The following is a 16,871-nucleotide window of genomic DNA, read 5'->3' as shown; positions in this document are numbered from 1 at the left end:
CAAAATATAACATGAGGAAATTTAGATAGATCTTCACTCTAAATATTCATATAGACTACTTGTGCTTGATTTGTAGCAGAACTTTCCAAGCTCCTATTGCTTTGTTCAGTCACATTTGTACTCACTATAATTTGACCACAAAAGAGTGATGTCATTTTGGTCCTCTTCAAGAAGGCAGGACAATAATCAACCAAATGTTCTAGTTCATACACATCATATATGGTCCATCCTGATAAACTTTAAACCTTTCCTTTCCTCATCCATAAATTATAAGCAAAAATTAGAAGAGGGTAGCGGTAGTAAGTATACCTATTTATGTAATGAAAATTTTACACAATAATATTTCCTGAATGTAAAGCAGAGGAAGGCATGTTTCATTTCAACATAAAAATTAAAAATCACAACACTTAGATGTTTGTTCAACAATACAAATAATTTATGAAGAGGGAGGTAATGAGCTCTTAATCACTAAAGTTCTTTAATAAAATCTAGATAACATTGTGAGAGATGCAGAAGATGGAATTCTTGTTCAGGTAGTAATTCAAGTGTATGATCTCTGAAGTCTCATCTAATAGAACAATTATATATCTTTCTATGTTATATACAAGCATACTGAGATGAACATTAATTATTAGGTGCTAGACTGATAGTGAGAGAGGAGACATGCAATAATTTTTAAGTGATGTAAGAAATTAAAGAAACAGTACAATTCAGGGTTAATTACCATAACATCAATAGCTACACACTTCTTAAAAGTCCAGAGGGAATGTCTATATCTATATAGAGCTCAGGAAAATAGCTGCTGTTCATGATGGCATCGTAAGTCATCAAGAAAAGCTAAAGTATATTTATTAGCCACTTTTTAGAAAGGCAAGGAAGCATTCAATGCATGTGAGAGATATTTCTAACAAAATAGGTAAAAGCAATTCCTATAAGTTCCTTTCCTACTCTGAAATATTATCAATAATAATTGCTGGTGCTGACATATTTCTTTATGTTTTACAAAACATTTTACATGTATTTCTTCTTATGATGCTTATAACCTTTTAAGTTAGATAGTTCAGATATATGTATCACCATTTTGCTATTAGGAAAACTGAGTTTCAGACAGTTTAAGTCACTTGTTAAATATCAAACAGTTATTAAATGGCTGTGGTAGAATTCAAACCCCAGTTTTTTAATTAAAAATCAACTGTTTTCCCCTAATGTACTAAAGACATCTCTGTGATACAAAGGTTTGATGTTTGAAGAGGAAAGTTTTAGTTATCTGGAGAAGTAACACATGAAACAATCCCTTACTTGACAATGACAGATAAAACATCATTTCACTTCTACCATTTGCATCTGAAACCTAAATAAAAGTGCCCTTTATTCCATGGAGTCTAAAAATGAACTAAAGCTGGCGTGGGGTTTGAAGCTGCCAAAAACTCATTTATTTCTCCAATATCTAGTCCCATTTGGATGAAAACATGAACAGCAGGAAGCTGAGATATGTAGAAAGAGATCAAGAGCCCATTAAAAACAAACACATAAAAATACTCTTCATCTAAAAAGGAGGGGAGAAAATGGTGATTGGAAAAAGTCCAGTGCTGGTTGGCCCCAAGAACATTTCTGGGAAAATGTTTCCCAAAATTAACTCTTTTGTGACAATAATTATGCCAATGTTAGGAAGGAGTGACTTTAAATATAGTTAGAAATTTGATATAATGCAAATTTAAACATTCCATCAATACTGCTAAATTCAATGATCTCTCCCTCTGAACTTTAAGCATGCATTTTTACTTGTAGATTTGCCCTGTTTAAAAAGTATGTCATAGAGGAGGATGAAACAGGTTATTTTCATGTCCCTTCCAACTCTAAAATTCTATGAAAAGAATAATATAGTCCTGGGAAAAAAAACTGATACCTCTTTAGCTATTTATACAGTGTTGAGTGAGGCATAATATCTCTGGTGTGAGGGCTTGCTGAGACATTTTCAGGGCTTCACATCCATATTTGGTGTTTAAATGGTTACCCAACTCTAGCCTGTGGCTTCAAGAAGCTGTAGCATTGAGGACTTCTGGGAACAAAGGTGTTGGAGTAAGCAGCAGATCCCCCTAGTTCTCCCATATTTACCTTTAAACAAATATAAAATAGTGCCCCAGAACAAATCCAGTAATAGCAGATCCAGGAGAAAGATGGGGGTGAAGCAGTCATTTGTCCCCTGAGACTTGGAGAATTGGCAAGGTAAAAGAGGAGCACATTCCAGGACAACAAGCATTCCAGGAAGACAGTAGCAAGCCCCACGTCAGCAAACGAGTAGAAGATCCTGAACTCCAGTACAGTGGAGCAAGCAAATGCCAACACCAGTACTCCTGTGTACATTAGTATGGCAAGGAGAATGTGCAGACTCCAGCTCTGAGAATCACCATGTGTTGTAGGTTAGCCCCAGGCTAGTAAGTGTCCTCCAGCAGACAAACGTCCAGGTGCTTCAGTGAACCTCAGGGTGGACTGACATATTCTTGAAGCTCTGTGTGTTTCAGCACAGCCCAAGGTAAACAGGAATCTTCCAAGGGCCATGCCTCCATGTGCTATGGTGTAGCTCTGGGAAAACACAGAAGAACCTCTCCTGGGATGCTACTGCTGGACTGAAGACTGAACTGAGAATTGAGAAGAGAAATGAGAATTGAGAACTGAAACAGAATTTCTTTGAGCAAGCCACGTGGAGGCTGGATAAAGTCATTTTGATTTTGAGAACAGCTGGATAAAGTAATTTTGTGTTTTATTTATGGAAGAGTTCATTCCATTCATATTCAGAGTTGTGATTGCTAACTTTGTATTTCCCTCCATCCTATTCTCTCCCACCAGACACAACAACTAGGACTCCAGTTCAGCTTCAGGTAAACTATTAGACCCCCACAGATTCTAGCAGCACCAGCTACCCCATACTCACCTCCTCAACACAACACCAGACAAAAAGGTCCTCTTTGGCCCTCACACCACCATCAGCACAGCACCAGGTAAACAGTCACAGCCTACAGCCACTGGCACAAGAAGTCTGAGATGGAGCCCCTTCTACCCTGGAAGCAAAGATCAAATTTAAAAGAAAGAATTAAGGCCAAAAATTGAGCAAAAAACAACAACAACAAAAATATCTGACCACAAAAAGTTATTATGGTGACAGAGAAAATGAATACACAAATTCAGAAGAAGAGAACAATGCAAAAAAACACCTATGGGCAAAACCCCAAAGAAAAACAGAAAATGGTCTCAAGTCTAGAAATATCTCATAGAAGAGCTCTAAAAGGTGATTAAATATCATTGAAGAGAGGTAGAAGAAAATTGGGAAAAGAAATGGGTTTGATGCAAGAGAATTATGGAAAAAAAAGACTCAAAAAAAAGATTTTGGAAAACTGCTTAAAATGTAGAATTGGTCTACTGGAAAAGGAGATACAAAAATCCACTGAAGAAAACAGCACCTTAAAACATACAATTGGCTAAATGAAAAAGAAAGTACAGAAACTAATTGAGGAAAACAACTCCTTAAAATTCAAAATTGGGTAAGTTGAATGTAATGACTCCATAAGACATCATGAATCAATCAATTTCAAAAGAAGGAATAAATGAAAGAAAATATAAAATACATCATGGGAAAAACAATTGAACTGAGAAACAGAGCCAAGAGAAACAATGTCAGACTCACTGGACTACCCAAAAGTCATAATGAAAAGGAGAATCTGGACATCATCTTTCAAGAAATTATGGAAGAAAATTGCTTTTATGCCCTGGAACCAGAGGGCAAAATAAGCATTGAAAGAATCCACTGATCACCTCAGGAAACAGATCCCAAAATAAAAACCCCAAAGGAATGTGACTGTCAAATTTCAGAACTATCAATTCAAGGAAACAATACTATAAGTGATCAGGAAGAAACAACTCAAATATTGTAGACTCATCATCAGGATTACATGGGGCTTGGCAGCTGTGTAACATTAAAAGACCAAAGGTAAAGTATCATGATATTCCAGAGAGCAAAGAAGCCAGGAATACAAGCAAGAATCACTTTCCTGGCAAAATTAAACATAATACATCAAGGGAAAATTATCATTCAGTGAAAAATAAGGGATTCCAAGCCTTCATAAGGAGAAGACTGTAACTAAACCAAAAAAAAAATTGATCTCCAATATCAAGACCAAAGACAAGCATAAACAGGTAAAAAAGGGGAAATATATATAAGGGATTCAAAACTCTTTACCTCCTTACGTGGGAAGGTGATAATTGTAACTCTTAAGAATCATACCACTAACATTATAGATAGGAATAAATATAGACAGAGCATATGGGTATAAGATATATTTGAGGGAATGACACAAAAAAAAGAGATGAGAAAGAGGGGTAAAGAGTGCAGAAGGAAGGGAGAAGTAAGACAAGGTAAATTATCTCATACAAAGACTTATGAAAAATCTATTACAGTGAAGGGGAAGATGGGATGGGGGTGAAATGGGTATTATTGAACCTTCCTCTTATTAGCATTGACCCAAAGATGGAATAACATAAGTATTCAAATGAATATAGAAATTCATCCTACCTGACAGGGAAGTAGTAGGGGAGAAGATTAAATAAAGGGGTGGGGGACTGACAAGGGAGGACAGATCAGGTCAAGTATTAGAAATAAAACACTGGTGATATGAGAAAGGGTGAAAAGTGCTACAGGATAAAGAGGAAAAAGAATAGGTTGGAGGGAAATACACAGTTAGCAATTATAACTCTGAATATGAGTGGAATGAACTCTCACATGATATGGAATCAGATAGCAGAGAGGATCAAAAACCAGACTCTTATAATGTGTTGCTTACAAGAAATAAACTTGAAGCAGAGAGAAACACACAGAGTAAAGGAAAATCTGGAAAGGTTTTCAGTAACTGATGCACAGTGAGATTAGCAGAACCAAGAAAATATGGTAAACAGTATCAGCAACATCATGTGATGATCAAATATGAATGATTCAACTATTCTTAGCAACACAATGATCTTAATAGAAATGATACAGAAAAAAACATGGGACTGGGAATACAGTTGTTGACATAGCCAATACTTTCTTTACTACCCCAATAGATTCTAAACAATGGGAACAGTTTTTTTCTTTTCACTTGGCAGGGCAGATAATATACTTTCACACTCTTGTCACAAGAATATCTGCATAGCCCCACTATTAGTCATAGGATTGTAGCTGAACATTTAGATGAATTAGAACTACTTGGTTTACAATTTACCCAGTACATAGATAATATTATGAGTTGTTGTTTCTGGGTGTGGTGCTGGGTGTGCAGGCATATGAATACATATGTGAATGTGTGTATATATGTTTACAGGTATACATAGATAGAGGGCACGGGACGAATTTAACAGGAAGGGATGATACTTAAAAGGTGAAATTAAGAGGTGAGAGGGATATAATGAGAGGAAATGGGGAGAGACAGAGTGGGGCAACTATCTCATACAGAAGAGGCAAGGGAAAATGGTTACAATGGAGGGGAAGAATAGGAAGGCAAAAGGGAATGGGTCAACCTTATTCCTATTGAATCTGGCTTGAAGAGGGAGGGAAATACACACTAAATAGGGGATCTCACCCTCCAGGAGAATAGGGGGGGAGAGGATGTGAGGGGGGATGATGGAAGGGAGGGCAGGCTGGGGGGGGGAGGGAAGTTGTAAGCACCCACTTTTGAAAAGGGACAGGATCAAAGTAGAGAATAGAACAAGTGGGATGTGGGATAGGAGGGAGGGAAATATAGTCAGTCTTTGACAATATATCTGCTATGTTATTGTTTTGCATTAGCCACACATGTACAACCTATACTGAACTGCTTATCTTCCCAGTAAGGGTGGGTGATAAGGGAGGAAGGGAATAAATCTGGAATTCAAAGTTTTAAAATCAAATGTTTAAATATATATATACTATTATCAATATTGTTTTACATGTAATTGGGAAATATAGAGATCCACCATGCCCTACTGGAAAAGTTGAAACGGGTATGGGAGAAAATATGGGAGAGAGCAGATCAGAGGTGGGGATATCCTGCGGGACTGCTGTTTTGGGGGGATGGGTGGGGTAAAAACGGGGAGAAAATTTGTAACTCAAAATCTGGTGGAAACGAACGATGTAAATCAGAAGTTAATAAAGCATTTAAAAAAAAGATGTAAAAGAAGTGGAGAAGAGTTTTGACATTTTTAATTGAGCATATGAAAAGTAAAGGATGGGAAATTAACCCTGCAAAGATTCAAGGACCAGGTCAAAATTTAAAATTTGGGGGAATACAATGCAATATCTTGCTGTTGTATATTCCTGCCCAAAGTCTCTCCTCACTCAAAACAATCCTCCATTAATCCACCAAAATAATTTTCCTAAAGCATAGGACTATCTCATTCCCCTATTCAAGAAATTCCAGTGGCTCCTTATCTGTTGCAGGATCAAATAAAAAACTTTCCATTGTATTTTCAAAGACCTTAATAGTTTGGCCCTTCTTTCTTTTTTTCTTTCACCTTAATTTCTACCATATATTGATGTCCTTGCATTTCCACAAACAAGGCACTCCCTCTCCAACGTCCAGGCATTATCTGTGGCTGTCCCCCATGCTTAGAATGTTCTCCCTCCTCATCCACCTCCTGGCTTTCCTAACTTATTTTAAGTTTCAGTTAAAACCTCATGTTCTAAAGGAAGGTTTTACCAAAGTTTCTTAATTCTACCACCTTCCATCACTTAATTTTTTTTTGTTTATCCTGTATAAAGATTATTTGTATATATTTGGTTGCATATGTTTGCGCCTATAAGAATGTGAGCTTGTGATGGCAAGGACTATCCTTTGTCATCTATCTTTAGTACTTTTCAAGTGTCTGACACATAGGAAGCAATTAATACATGTTTATTGATTGACTAATAGCTTCAAAGACAGGTCCTTTAAATTAAAAAAAAAGTAACTAGCAATATAAGGCAATGTAGACCAGGTACCTCCATTCTGGAAGCAAAGCCCTACTTTAACAAAGAGTTAAAGGCAAGTAACAGGCTAGGGAAATGATCAAACAATAGGAAAATAAATTCTGACCATAGAAAGTTACTTTGGAGACAAGCAAGAGCAAAAACACACTCAGAAGAAGATAACAAATTCAAAACTTCTACAATCAAATCCTCTAAGAAAAATATGAATTGGTCTTAGGCCATGGAAGAGCTCAAAAGGAATTTTGAAAATCAAGCAAGAAAGGTAGAAAGAGAAATGAGAGTGATACCATATGATTATGAAATACATATAATTATCACAAAGACTCTTCCATTGATGGTTCAGCTGTCTTTATGTGACTGAGGGTAATCCCACTGACTGTTGTTGTTGCTGTTATTGTCTTGGTTTTTTGCCTGAGAAAATGTGCAGAACTCTGTCAGGCATCTACCATGAAATACATTATTTTCTTAGCTAATGTCCATGGAAGAGTAGTTCTCTAGAGAGCCTGCAAGAAGAGCTTTTTCTTCCTTATTCATCCTTGGTGAGCCAAGGTGACTAAAAGGCACTTTTTCTTGTTACACAGAACAGGTCCCAGTAATGAAGATTATTTTGTCACTAATATAATTAGAATGCTTTAATTTTTCTTCATTTTCTAAAATGCTGCTTGGTGAAGTTCTCATTCTTAATGTTCATTTTAAAATACAATAAAGCTAATGAAATGTTATGTTTAGCTATCCTTGCCTCCTCCTCAAAACCACATATGAAATGTGCATGGGTAATTTTCTTTTCTAATAAGCACAGATTTTTTTTTATCACTTTTGTTGCAGTTTGAAAGTGAATAATGGTAATTTTCCATGAATTATATTCATTAATGTGAATGAAAGTATATACTTTTTTATAATTAATCTTTTTTTAATTTATTTTTAGATTTCAACATTCATTCCCACAAAATTTTGAGTTGCAAATTTCCTCCACATTTTTCCTCTACCCCCACACCAAGATATCAAGCCTACTGAATATCCCTTTCCCCAATCTGCTCTCTCTTATATCTTCCCCTCACTCCCCAAACTTTCCAGTAGGGCAAGATGGATTTCTATCCCCAAGTGCCTGTATATCTTATTTCCCAGTTGCATGTAAACAAACAAACAAACAAACAATTTTTTAACACTTGTTCTTAAAACCTTAATTTCCAGTTCCTTTCCCTTCTTCGTTCCTAAAGCACCCCCACTGGGAAGATAAGCAATTCAATATAGGTTGTACATGCATAGATATGCAAAGCATTTCCATGGTATCTATACAGTGAAAGGCTACCTATATTTTCCTTCATCCTATCCTACCCCCTACTTTATTTTCTACTTTGACCCTGTCCATTTTCAAAAGTGTTTGCTTCTAATTACCTTCTCCCCCAATCTGCCCTCCATTTAACCATCCCCCCTCTGCTCCCCTTCCCTTCTACTTTCCAGTAGGGTAAGATACCCAACTGAGTGTGTACATTATTCTCTCCTTAAGCCAAATTCAATGAGAGTAAGTTTGACCCATTCCCTTTCACCTTCCTGTTCTTGCCCTCCATTGTAATACTGTTCTCTTGCCTCTTTTATGTGAGATAATTTACTCTATTCTCTCTCTCCCTTTCTCCTTCTCCCAATATATTCCCCTCTCACCTGTTAATTTTATTTTTTTACATATCATTCCTTCCTATTCAACTAATCCTGTTCCTCTGTCTATGTATACATGTACACACACTCATGTATGAATTTATACATACATACAACCTACCTGTACATATATATGTATGTATGCATGTATGTATGTGTGTGTATATACACGTAAATATTCCCTTCAAATATCCTCATAAGTCTCATGAGTTACAATTATCTTTTTCCCATGTAAATAGTTCAACTTTAATGAGTTCCTTATAATTTCTTTTTCCTGTTTACTGTGTCATGCTTCTCTTTCTTCTTATACTTGAAAGTCAAATTTTCTGTTCAGTTCTGGGTTTTTTTTTTTTATCAAAATGCTTGAAAGTACTCTGTTTCATCTAATGACCATATTATTGCCTGAAGCTTTATACTAAGATTTGCTGGGTAGGTGATTCTTGGTTTTAATTCTAGTTCCTTTGACCTCCAGAATATCATATTCTAAATTTTTCATTCTTTTAGCGTAGAAGCTACTAGATCTTATGTTATCCTGATTGTGTGTCCACAATACTAAAATAGTTTCTTCCTGACAGCTTATAATATTTTCTCCTTAACCTGGGAACTCTGGAATTTGGCTATGGTATTCCTAGGAGTTTACTTTTTGTGATCTTTTGGTGATTCCAAAGAGATCAGTGAATTCTTTCCATTTTTATTTTGCCCTCTGGTTCTATTATATCAGAATAATTTTCCTTGAGAATTTCTTGAAGGATGATTTCTAGGTTCTTTTTTTGATCGTGCCTTTCAGGTAATCCAACAATTTTTAAAATTGTCTCTCCTCGATCTATTTTCCAGGTCAGTGGTTTTTACAATGAAATATTTAACATTGCCTTCGACTTTTTCATTTGTTTTGATCTGTTTTATAAGGTCTTCATTACTCATGAAGTCATTAGCTTCCATTTTCTCTAATTATGAAGGAATTATTCTCTTCAGCAAGTGTTTGGAATTCCTTTTACATCTGGACAATTTCACTTTTTAAGGCATTCTTTTCCTCATTGGCTATTTGGAGTTCTTTTGCCATGAGTTAGTCTATTTTTAAGGTGTTATTTTCTTCAGTATTTTTTGGATCTCCTTTAACAGGCTATTGGATCACTTTTCATGATATTTTTTGCATCATTCTCATTTTTATTCCCAATTGTTCCTCCACTTCTCTTACTTTATTTTCAAAATCATTCTTGAGCTCCTCCATGGCCTGTAAGCTTTTGATGCAGGAATTATTTTTCCCCCAAATGCTTTATTAACTTCTGATTTACATCATTCATTTCCGCCATATTTTGAGTCACAAAATTTCTCCCTGTTTTTCCCCTACCCACTGCCTCAAAATAGGAGTCCCACAGGATATCCCCTCCATCAATCTGCTCTCTCCCATATTTTCTCCCATACCACTTTTGACGTTTCCAGTGGAACTCTATGCCCCAGTGCCTGTATGTTTTATTTCCCAATTACATATAAAATAACATTAATGATAGTATATATATTTCAATATTTGATTTTAAAATTTGAATTCCAGATCCATTCACTTCCTCCCTTGTCACCCACCCTTACTGGGAAGATAAGCAGTTCAGTATTGGTTGTACATGTGTGTCTAATGCAAAACAATAACATAGTAGATATATTGTGAAAGTCTGACTATATTTCCCTCCTCCTATCCCACCTCCCACTTGTTCTCTTCTCTGCTTTGATTCCATCGCTTTCCAAAAGTAGGTGCTTCCAAATTCCCTGCTCCCAACCCTGCCCTCCCTTTTATCATACCCCTCTCATACCTTTCCCACCCCTACTCTCCTGGAAGGAGAGATAACCTACTTAGTGTGTATTTCATACCCTCCTCAAGCCAAATTCAGTGGGAATAAGGTTGACCCATTCCCTTTTGCCTTCCTATTCTTCCCCTCCATTGTAACCATTTTCCTTTGTCTCTTCTATATGAGATAGTTTACCCCAGTCAGTCTCTCCCAATCTCCTCTCATTGTATTCCTCTCTCACCTCTTAATTTCACCTTTCATGAATGATCCCATTCTGTTAAATTGGTCCTGTGCCCTTTATCTATGTATACCTGTAAACATATATACACACATTCACTTATGTATTCATATGCCCATATACCCTCCTATAGAGACATATATATGTATATATATATATATATATATTCCCTTCAACTACTGAGAAAAGTTTCATAAGTTATAATTGTTGTTTTTCCATTTATGAATGTTAATAGTTCAACTTTGATAAGTTCCTTAATGACTGCTTTTCCCTGTTTACCTTCTCATGCTTCTCTTGCTTCTTGTTCATAGCCCAGAAATTAAAAAAAAAAGCCCCTATCAGGACCTCCAAAGACCAGGATGACAGAGTGAACCTCATCTGCTCCAACCCCTCCCCCACATCTGACCCTGAAAACATAGTGACTATTGCCCCAGGGCAAAACCCTCCAAAGTAAAGGCTTGGGATCCCTAGAGGAAGAGTGTGGCTTAGGCCATGCCTCAAAATGGGTAGAAAGCAGACTGCAAAGACAAAGAGTCTGGAGTCCTACTATCCTCAGAAGGAGGAACCAAACTCAGAGGGAGACAATGTGGACTCCACACCCACAGCTGAAACATAAACAGGGAATGGGTCCCAAGCACAGAAGGCTCTCCTAGATGAGGTAAAAAGGAACTTTGAAAACAAAATGGGAGAGACAGAAGATCTCTCAAAACCAAAATAGCAGAATTAGAAAAAACATTATAATGAAGAAAACATCTCTCTAAAAAGAAAAGTGCATGGTATGGAAAAGGAGCTCCAAGAATTAACCAAAGAAAATGATTTGCTAAAAACTATAATCAACCAAATGGAAACAATTCTATGAGGAACCAAGAATTAGTCAAACAAAACAACAAGAATGAAAAATTTAAAAAGAGCTAAAATACCTCAAAGAAAAAAATAACTGACCTGGAAAACAGATCCAGGAGAGATCTGAGAATCATAGGCCTACCAGAAAATCGTGATGAAAAAAATGAGCCTGGACAACATTCTCCAAGAGCTCGTTAAGGAAAACTGCCCTGAGATCCTAGAACCAGAGGGTAAAATAGAAATCAAGAGAATCCACTGGATACCTGCTGAAATAGATCCCAAACTGAAAAGTCCTCGAAATGTTGTGGCCAAACTCCAGAACTACCAGATAAAAGTGAAAATACTTCAAGTGGCCAGAAAGAAACAATTCAAATATCGAAGGGCCACACTGAGGATCGCAAAGGATTTGGCAGCCTCTACACTGAAAGATTAGAGGTAGTGGAATACAATTTTCTGGAAGGCAAAAGAGCTCGGGTTACAACCAAGGATCACATACCCAGCGAGACTGAGAATATTCTTCCAGGTCATTCAACGATATAACAGAGTTCCAGACCTTCCTGATAAAAAAGCCAGAACTCAATTGAAAATTCTACCTACAGTTACGAGATGCAACAGTGACATAGAAAGGTAAACAAGGAAAACACACACACACACACACACACACACACACACACACAGCTATTTGGTAAGAGCAAACTGGTTATAAAGAAGTAGGGGGTTTGAGTATAAAATACGCAAAATGACAATTTAAAAAATCTTATTAAGGGCTACAAAGGGACTGAAATGGAAGAAAGGGAATGAATGAAATGGAAAAGGGTAAATTATACCACACAAAGAGGCATAAAAACTGTATAGCAGAGGAAAAGAAGGGAAGGAGATGGGAATCATATGAGCTTTTCCCTCATTGGTTCTGGTGCAAGGAGGGAATAACAATTAGTTAAGCATAGGCCTCTATGGAGAAGAAATGCAAAAAGTATCATTTTAGAGGGAAAGAGGGGAGTGAGAGGAGCTTTGCATGAGATTTGTTCCTGTCACTCTTGGTGCAAAGAAGAAATAACATACTTCATTAAGTATAAAAATACCTTACAGGCAGTAAGAGGGCAAAAGGGCTACGAAAGGAGATTGGTGGTTAGTAGGGAGGGAAGAAGTAAGGGGGAAAGGGAGGAAAAGTGAGCAAATCCAGATGAATTTGCTATTATTTTTTCTAGTTCCATAATTTTTTGGTAGTTTGATTACTATGGGAGTGAATAGGTAAATTAATTTAAGTGGAATTATAATTTTTATGTTGCCTCATCCTACACATAAGCAATTAATATTTTTCCATTTGTTTAGATCTGACTTGATTTGTGCAAAAAGTGTTTTATAAATGTGTTTATGTCATTCCCAGCTTCTCTTGGGAGGTAGATTCAAAAGTATTTCATTCTGTCTACAGTATTTCAAATGGAATTTAGGTGTCTGTTTCTTCTGAAGATTGTTTGTAGTATCTCAAAATGCTGATGATTTATGTGGGCTTATGTTACATCCTAAAATTTTACTGAAATTGTTAATTGTTTCAATTTTTTTAGATAATTTTCTAGATATCTCTCTATATGCCATCATATCATCTAAAAAAGTGATAGATTTTTTTTGCTGTTGCCTATTTTAATTTCCTAAATTTCTTATTCTTTTATATTATTGCTATAGCTAACATTTTATGTAAAATGTTGAATAATAATAGTATCAATTGGTATCTTTGCATTCATCTCCAATCATATTGGAAAGGATCCATATTACAGGTAATGCTTACTTATGTTTTTTAATACTAATTATTTTAAAGAAAACTCCCATTAGTCCTTTGCATTCTAGTGTTTTTAATAGGAATGAGTTTTGTATTTTTAAAAGCTTTTTTTTGCATTTATTTAGATGATCATGGAATTTTTATTGGTTTTGTTATTGATATGGTCACTTATTCTAACAGTTTTCCTAATATTGAATAAGCCCTGAATTTCTGAAATAAATTCTACCTGGTCATAGAGTATGGTCTTTGTGACATGTTGTGTAACCTCCTTGCTAGTATTTCACTTAAAGTTTTTAATTAATATTCGTTAGGGAAATTGATCCATAGTTTTCTTTTTCTGTTTTTTTATCTCAGTGGTTTAGATATTAATGCTATATTTGTAGAATAAGAAGAATTTGATAATGATCTTTCTTTATTTTTCCCCAAATAGTTCATATAGTATTTGGATTGATTGTTCTTTACATGTTTAGTAGAATTCACTTGTGAATCTGTCTGGTCCTGGGAAATTTGAGATCATTGGTGGCTTGTTCAATATATATATATATATATATATATATATATATTTTTTTTTCCTAAGATGGGGTTATTTTATTATTCTATTTCTTCTTCTTTCGATCTGTGCAATTTGTATTTTTGTAAATATTTATCCATTTCACTTAGATTGCTTGAATTATTCGCGTACGTTTGGGCCAAACAGTCCCTAATAATTGCTCTAATTTTATCTTCATTGGTGGTGAATTTATCCTTTCATTTTTGACACTGATTTTTTTCTTTCCCTTTTTTTTGGAAAATCAAATTAAACAATGGTTTATCTATTTTATTATTTCCTTCATAAAATAACCCCCTACTTGAAACTTTATTTCTTCAATGATTCTCTTTCAGTCTTATTAATCTTTCCTTTGATTTTCAGTATTTTATTTTTAGTCAGTTTTGTACTTGCTTTTTCCTAATATTTTTTTTAGTTTCATGTCCAACTCATTGACCTGTTTTTTCTCTGCTTTACTGATGTAAGTGTTCAGAGATATAAAATTTCCCCTAAATATTGCTTTAGCTCTATTTCCTAAATTTTGGTATGGTGCCTCATTGTTGTCATTCTTTTTAATGAGATTATTGATTGTTTCTATGCTTTATTTTTTTACCCACTCTTTCTTTAGGGTTAGATTATTTACTTTCCTATTAATTTTAATCTATGATACAGTAGTCCATTGGGATTTCATTTTGTGATCTGCAAATGATATATTAAATACATTTTTTACTGTATTTGGCTGTGAAGCTTTTGTATCTTAATATATGGTAAATTTTTGTGTAGGTGCCATGTACAGTTTAGATAAAGTTATACTTCTATTATTTACTCTACATTTTCTCTGGAGATCTAATATATTAACTTTTCTAAAATTGACTTATCTCCTTAACTTGTTTTAATTTTATTTTATGATTAGTTAGCTCTGAGAGGAGAAATTTGAGTACCTGTCCCGACTACTATAGGTTTACTGTCTATTTCTATAACTCATTTAATTTTTCTTTAAGAATTTGGATGTTATGTTATTTGGTACACATATATTTCTTATTGATTATACTTCATTATCTATGGTATCTTTGAGCAAAATTTAGTTTCCATGGTTATATCTTTTAAATTAGATTTACATTTTGCTTTTGCTTTCTAAGATCATGATTGCTATCCCTCCTTCCTCCTGTTTTTCCTAGAATACATTTCTTTATTTTTCATTTTGCCTGTCTTGGAAGGTACCATACTCTCTATGCATAAATGGGTCTCTGTGGAGCTGCACCACTAGAACCAAGAGGTTTTTTTTTTTTGGCTTATTCAAAACTGGAGTCATGAGGAAGGGGGCCACTGCTCTCTCTTGTCCTTCAAGCTGCTTAAGGTCATAGTCTTTCCCAACATAGTTAGCATCAAAAAATTTCTTGAACCATTGAACAAATTCAAAATTGTCCTGAAATTTTCCTTTCACTAATTTGTTTGCAGAAATTATTTTATCCACACCCATTCTCTCAAAACCTGCTTGTAGGATTTTGAAGTTCTGAATGTATTAATTTTCCAGTTTTACTTGAAACTTCACTTTCTTTAGAGTAATGGAACCAGGGAAAAGTACATCCATAAACTGACATTAGGCAGCACCCAAACATAAGTCTTCAATCTTTGTCAATGTCAATTGCAGAGGTTCATTGATCTAGGCCAGCATATCATGTCGACTAAAAAATTAAATACATGTTAACTGCCATCTTTGGCTTCTTGAGGAACCACATCTCTTTATCTTGCCCAACCCCCATTTCTGTCTAGGTCTTTTTCTGAGTGAATCATTCTGGATTATAATCCTGGCTCCTCTGCACTCTGGAATAGCATATTTTGAGATTTTAACTCCTTCAGTATGAAGAAGTTAAATCTTATGCTAGCCTGACTATGGCTCCATGACATTTGAATTGGGTCTTTCTGGCTGCTTGCAATGTTTTCTCCTTGACCTTGAAGCTCAGAAATTTAGCTATAATATTTCTGAAAATTTTCTTTTGGGGATCTCTTTTACAAGATGAATTCTTTAATTTTCAAATTTACCTTCTGCATCTAAAATAGTTGGGCAGTTTTCTTTTCTAATTTCTTGAAATATTATATCTAGGGTTTTTTTTCCCCTTGATCATAGCTTTCAGGTAGTCCAGTAATTCTTAAATTTTGTTTGTTTATTTCTGATGAAATATTCCATGTTTTCTTTCTTTTTTTCCATTTATTTGGCTTTGTTTATTTCTTGGTATCTCAGGGAGTCATTAGTTTTCAATTGCCCAGTTTTACTGTTTAAGGAATTCTTTGAGGGTGAATGAAAGGGGAAACTCACATGGCAATATAATCATAAGAAGGAGAAGGATTGCCATACAAGCAGCTTGATCCTAGAACTGTGACCAGGACCCCTATTTTTTGTGAGAGCACACAAGCAACAAGCACTTTCTTTGATTTGCAAGTGCTACCAATGCCTCTGCTTCCTTGCAGTCAGAGATATTATTATTCCTTTTGGCCTTGGAGCAATGACTTGGTCATCTGTTTTTGTGTGGCCTCAAGCACTAGTACTCCTTTCTTCCTTAGAGCTAAGATCAGGCCCCTACTCCCTTGTGAGTGACCACAAGCTGTCCTCTCAAACCTGCAACTGTGGCTAGGTTCCCTATTTCCCAGCAGTAGCAAGTGCTGGTGTTCGTCTTCATCTTTGAACTGTGACCCAAAGCTGCAAATGGATATTTCAACAAGGACCTGAACCTAGAACTAGGAAAGGATCCCCTGTAATTTCTTTACTGTTTGTGAAGTGAGAGCTCCTGAAGCTGCTTTTTCTGCTGTTGCAGCTGCCTCCAAGGTCTTATACTGGTTTCTCTGCCTGTGCTCTGGGCCAAACAACAGTCCAATGTTGCAAACCTTCCCTAAATTGTATTAGCTTGAAAATTGTTTCACCCTACCTTTTGTTGGCATTGCCACTCTTGAATTCAATTTGAGGCATTGTGTTAAATTTGTTTGGATGGGAGTTTTGGAGAGTTGAGGAGAATATCTTCCTCTACTTTGCCTTCTTATTCCCACCTTTATTATGCTTCTTCCAATGACAACTCCAAAGGAGGATG

This window comes from Petaurus breviceps, unplaced genomic scaffold (genome assembly GCF_028583685.1).
Source record: "Petaurus breviceps papuanus isolate PSGF00001 unplaced genomic scaffold, PetGlider_PUasm1.0 151, whole genome shotgun sequence".
Taxonomy (NCBI): Eukaryota; Metazoa; Chordata; class Mammalia; order Diprotodontia; family Petauridae; genus Petaurus; species Petaurus breviceps.
This window is presented reverse-complemented; position numbering follows the sequence as displayed.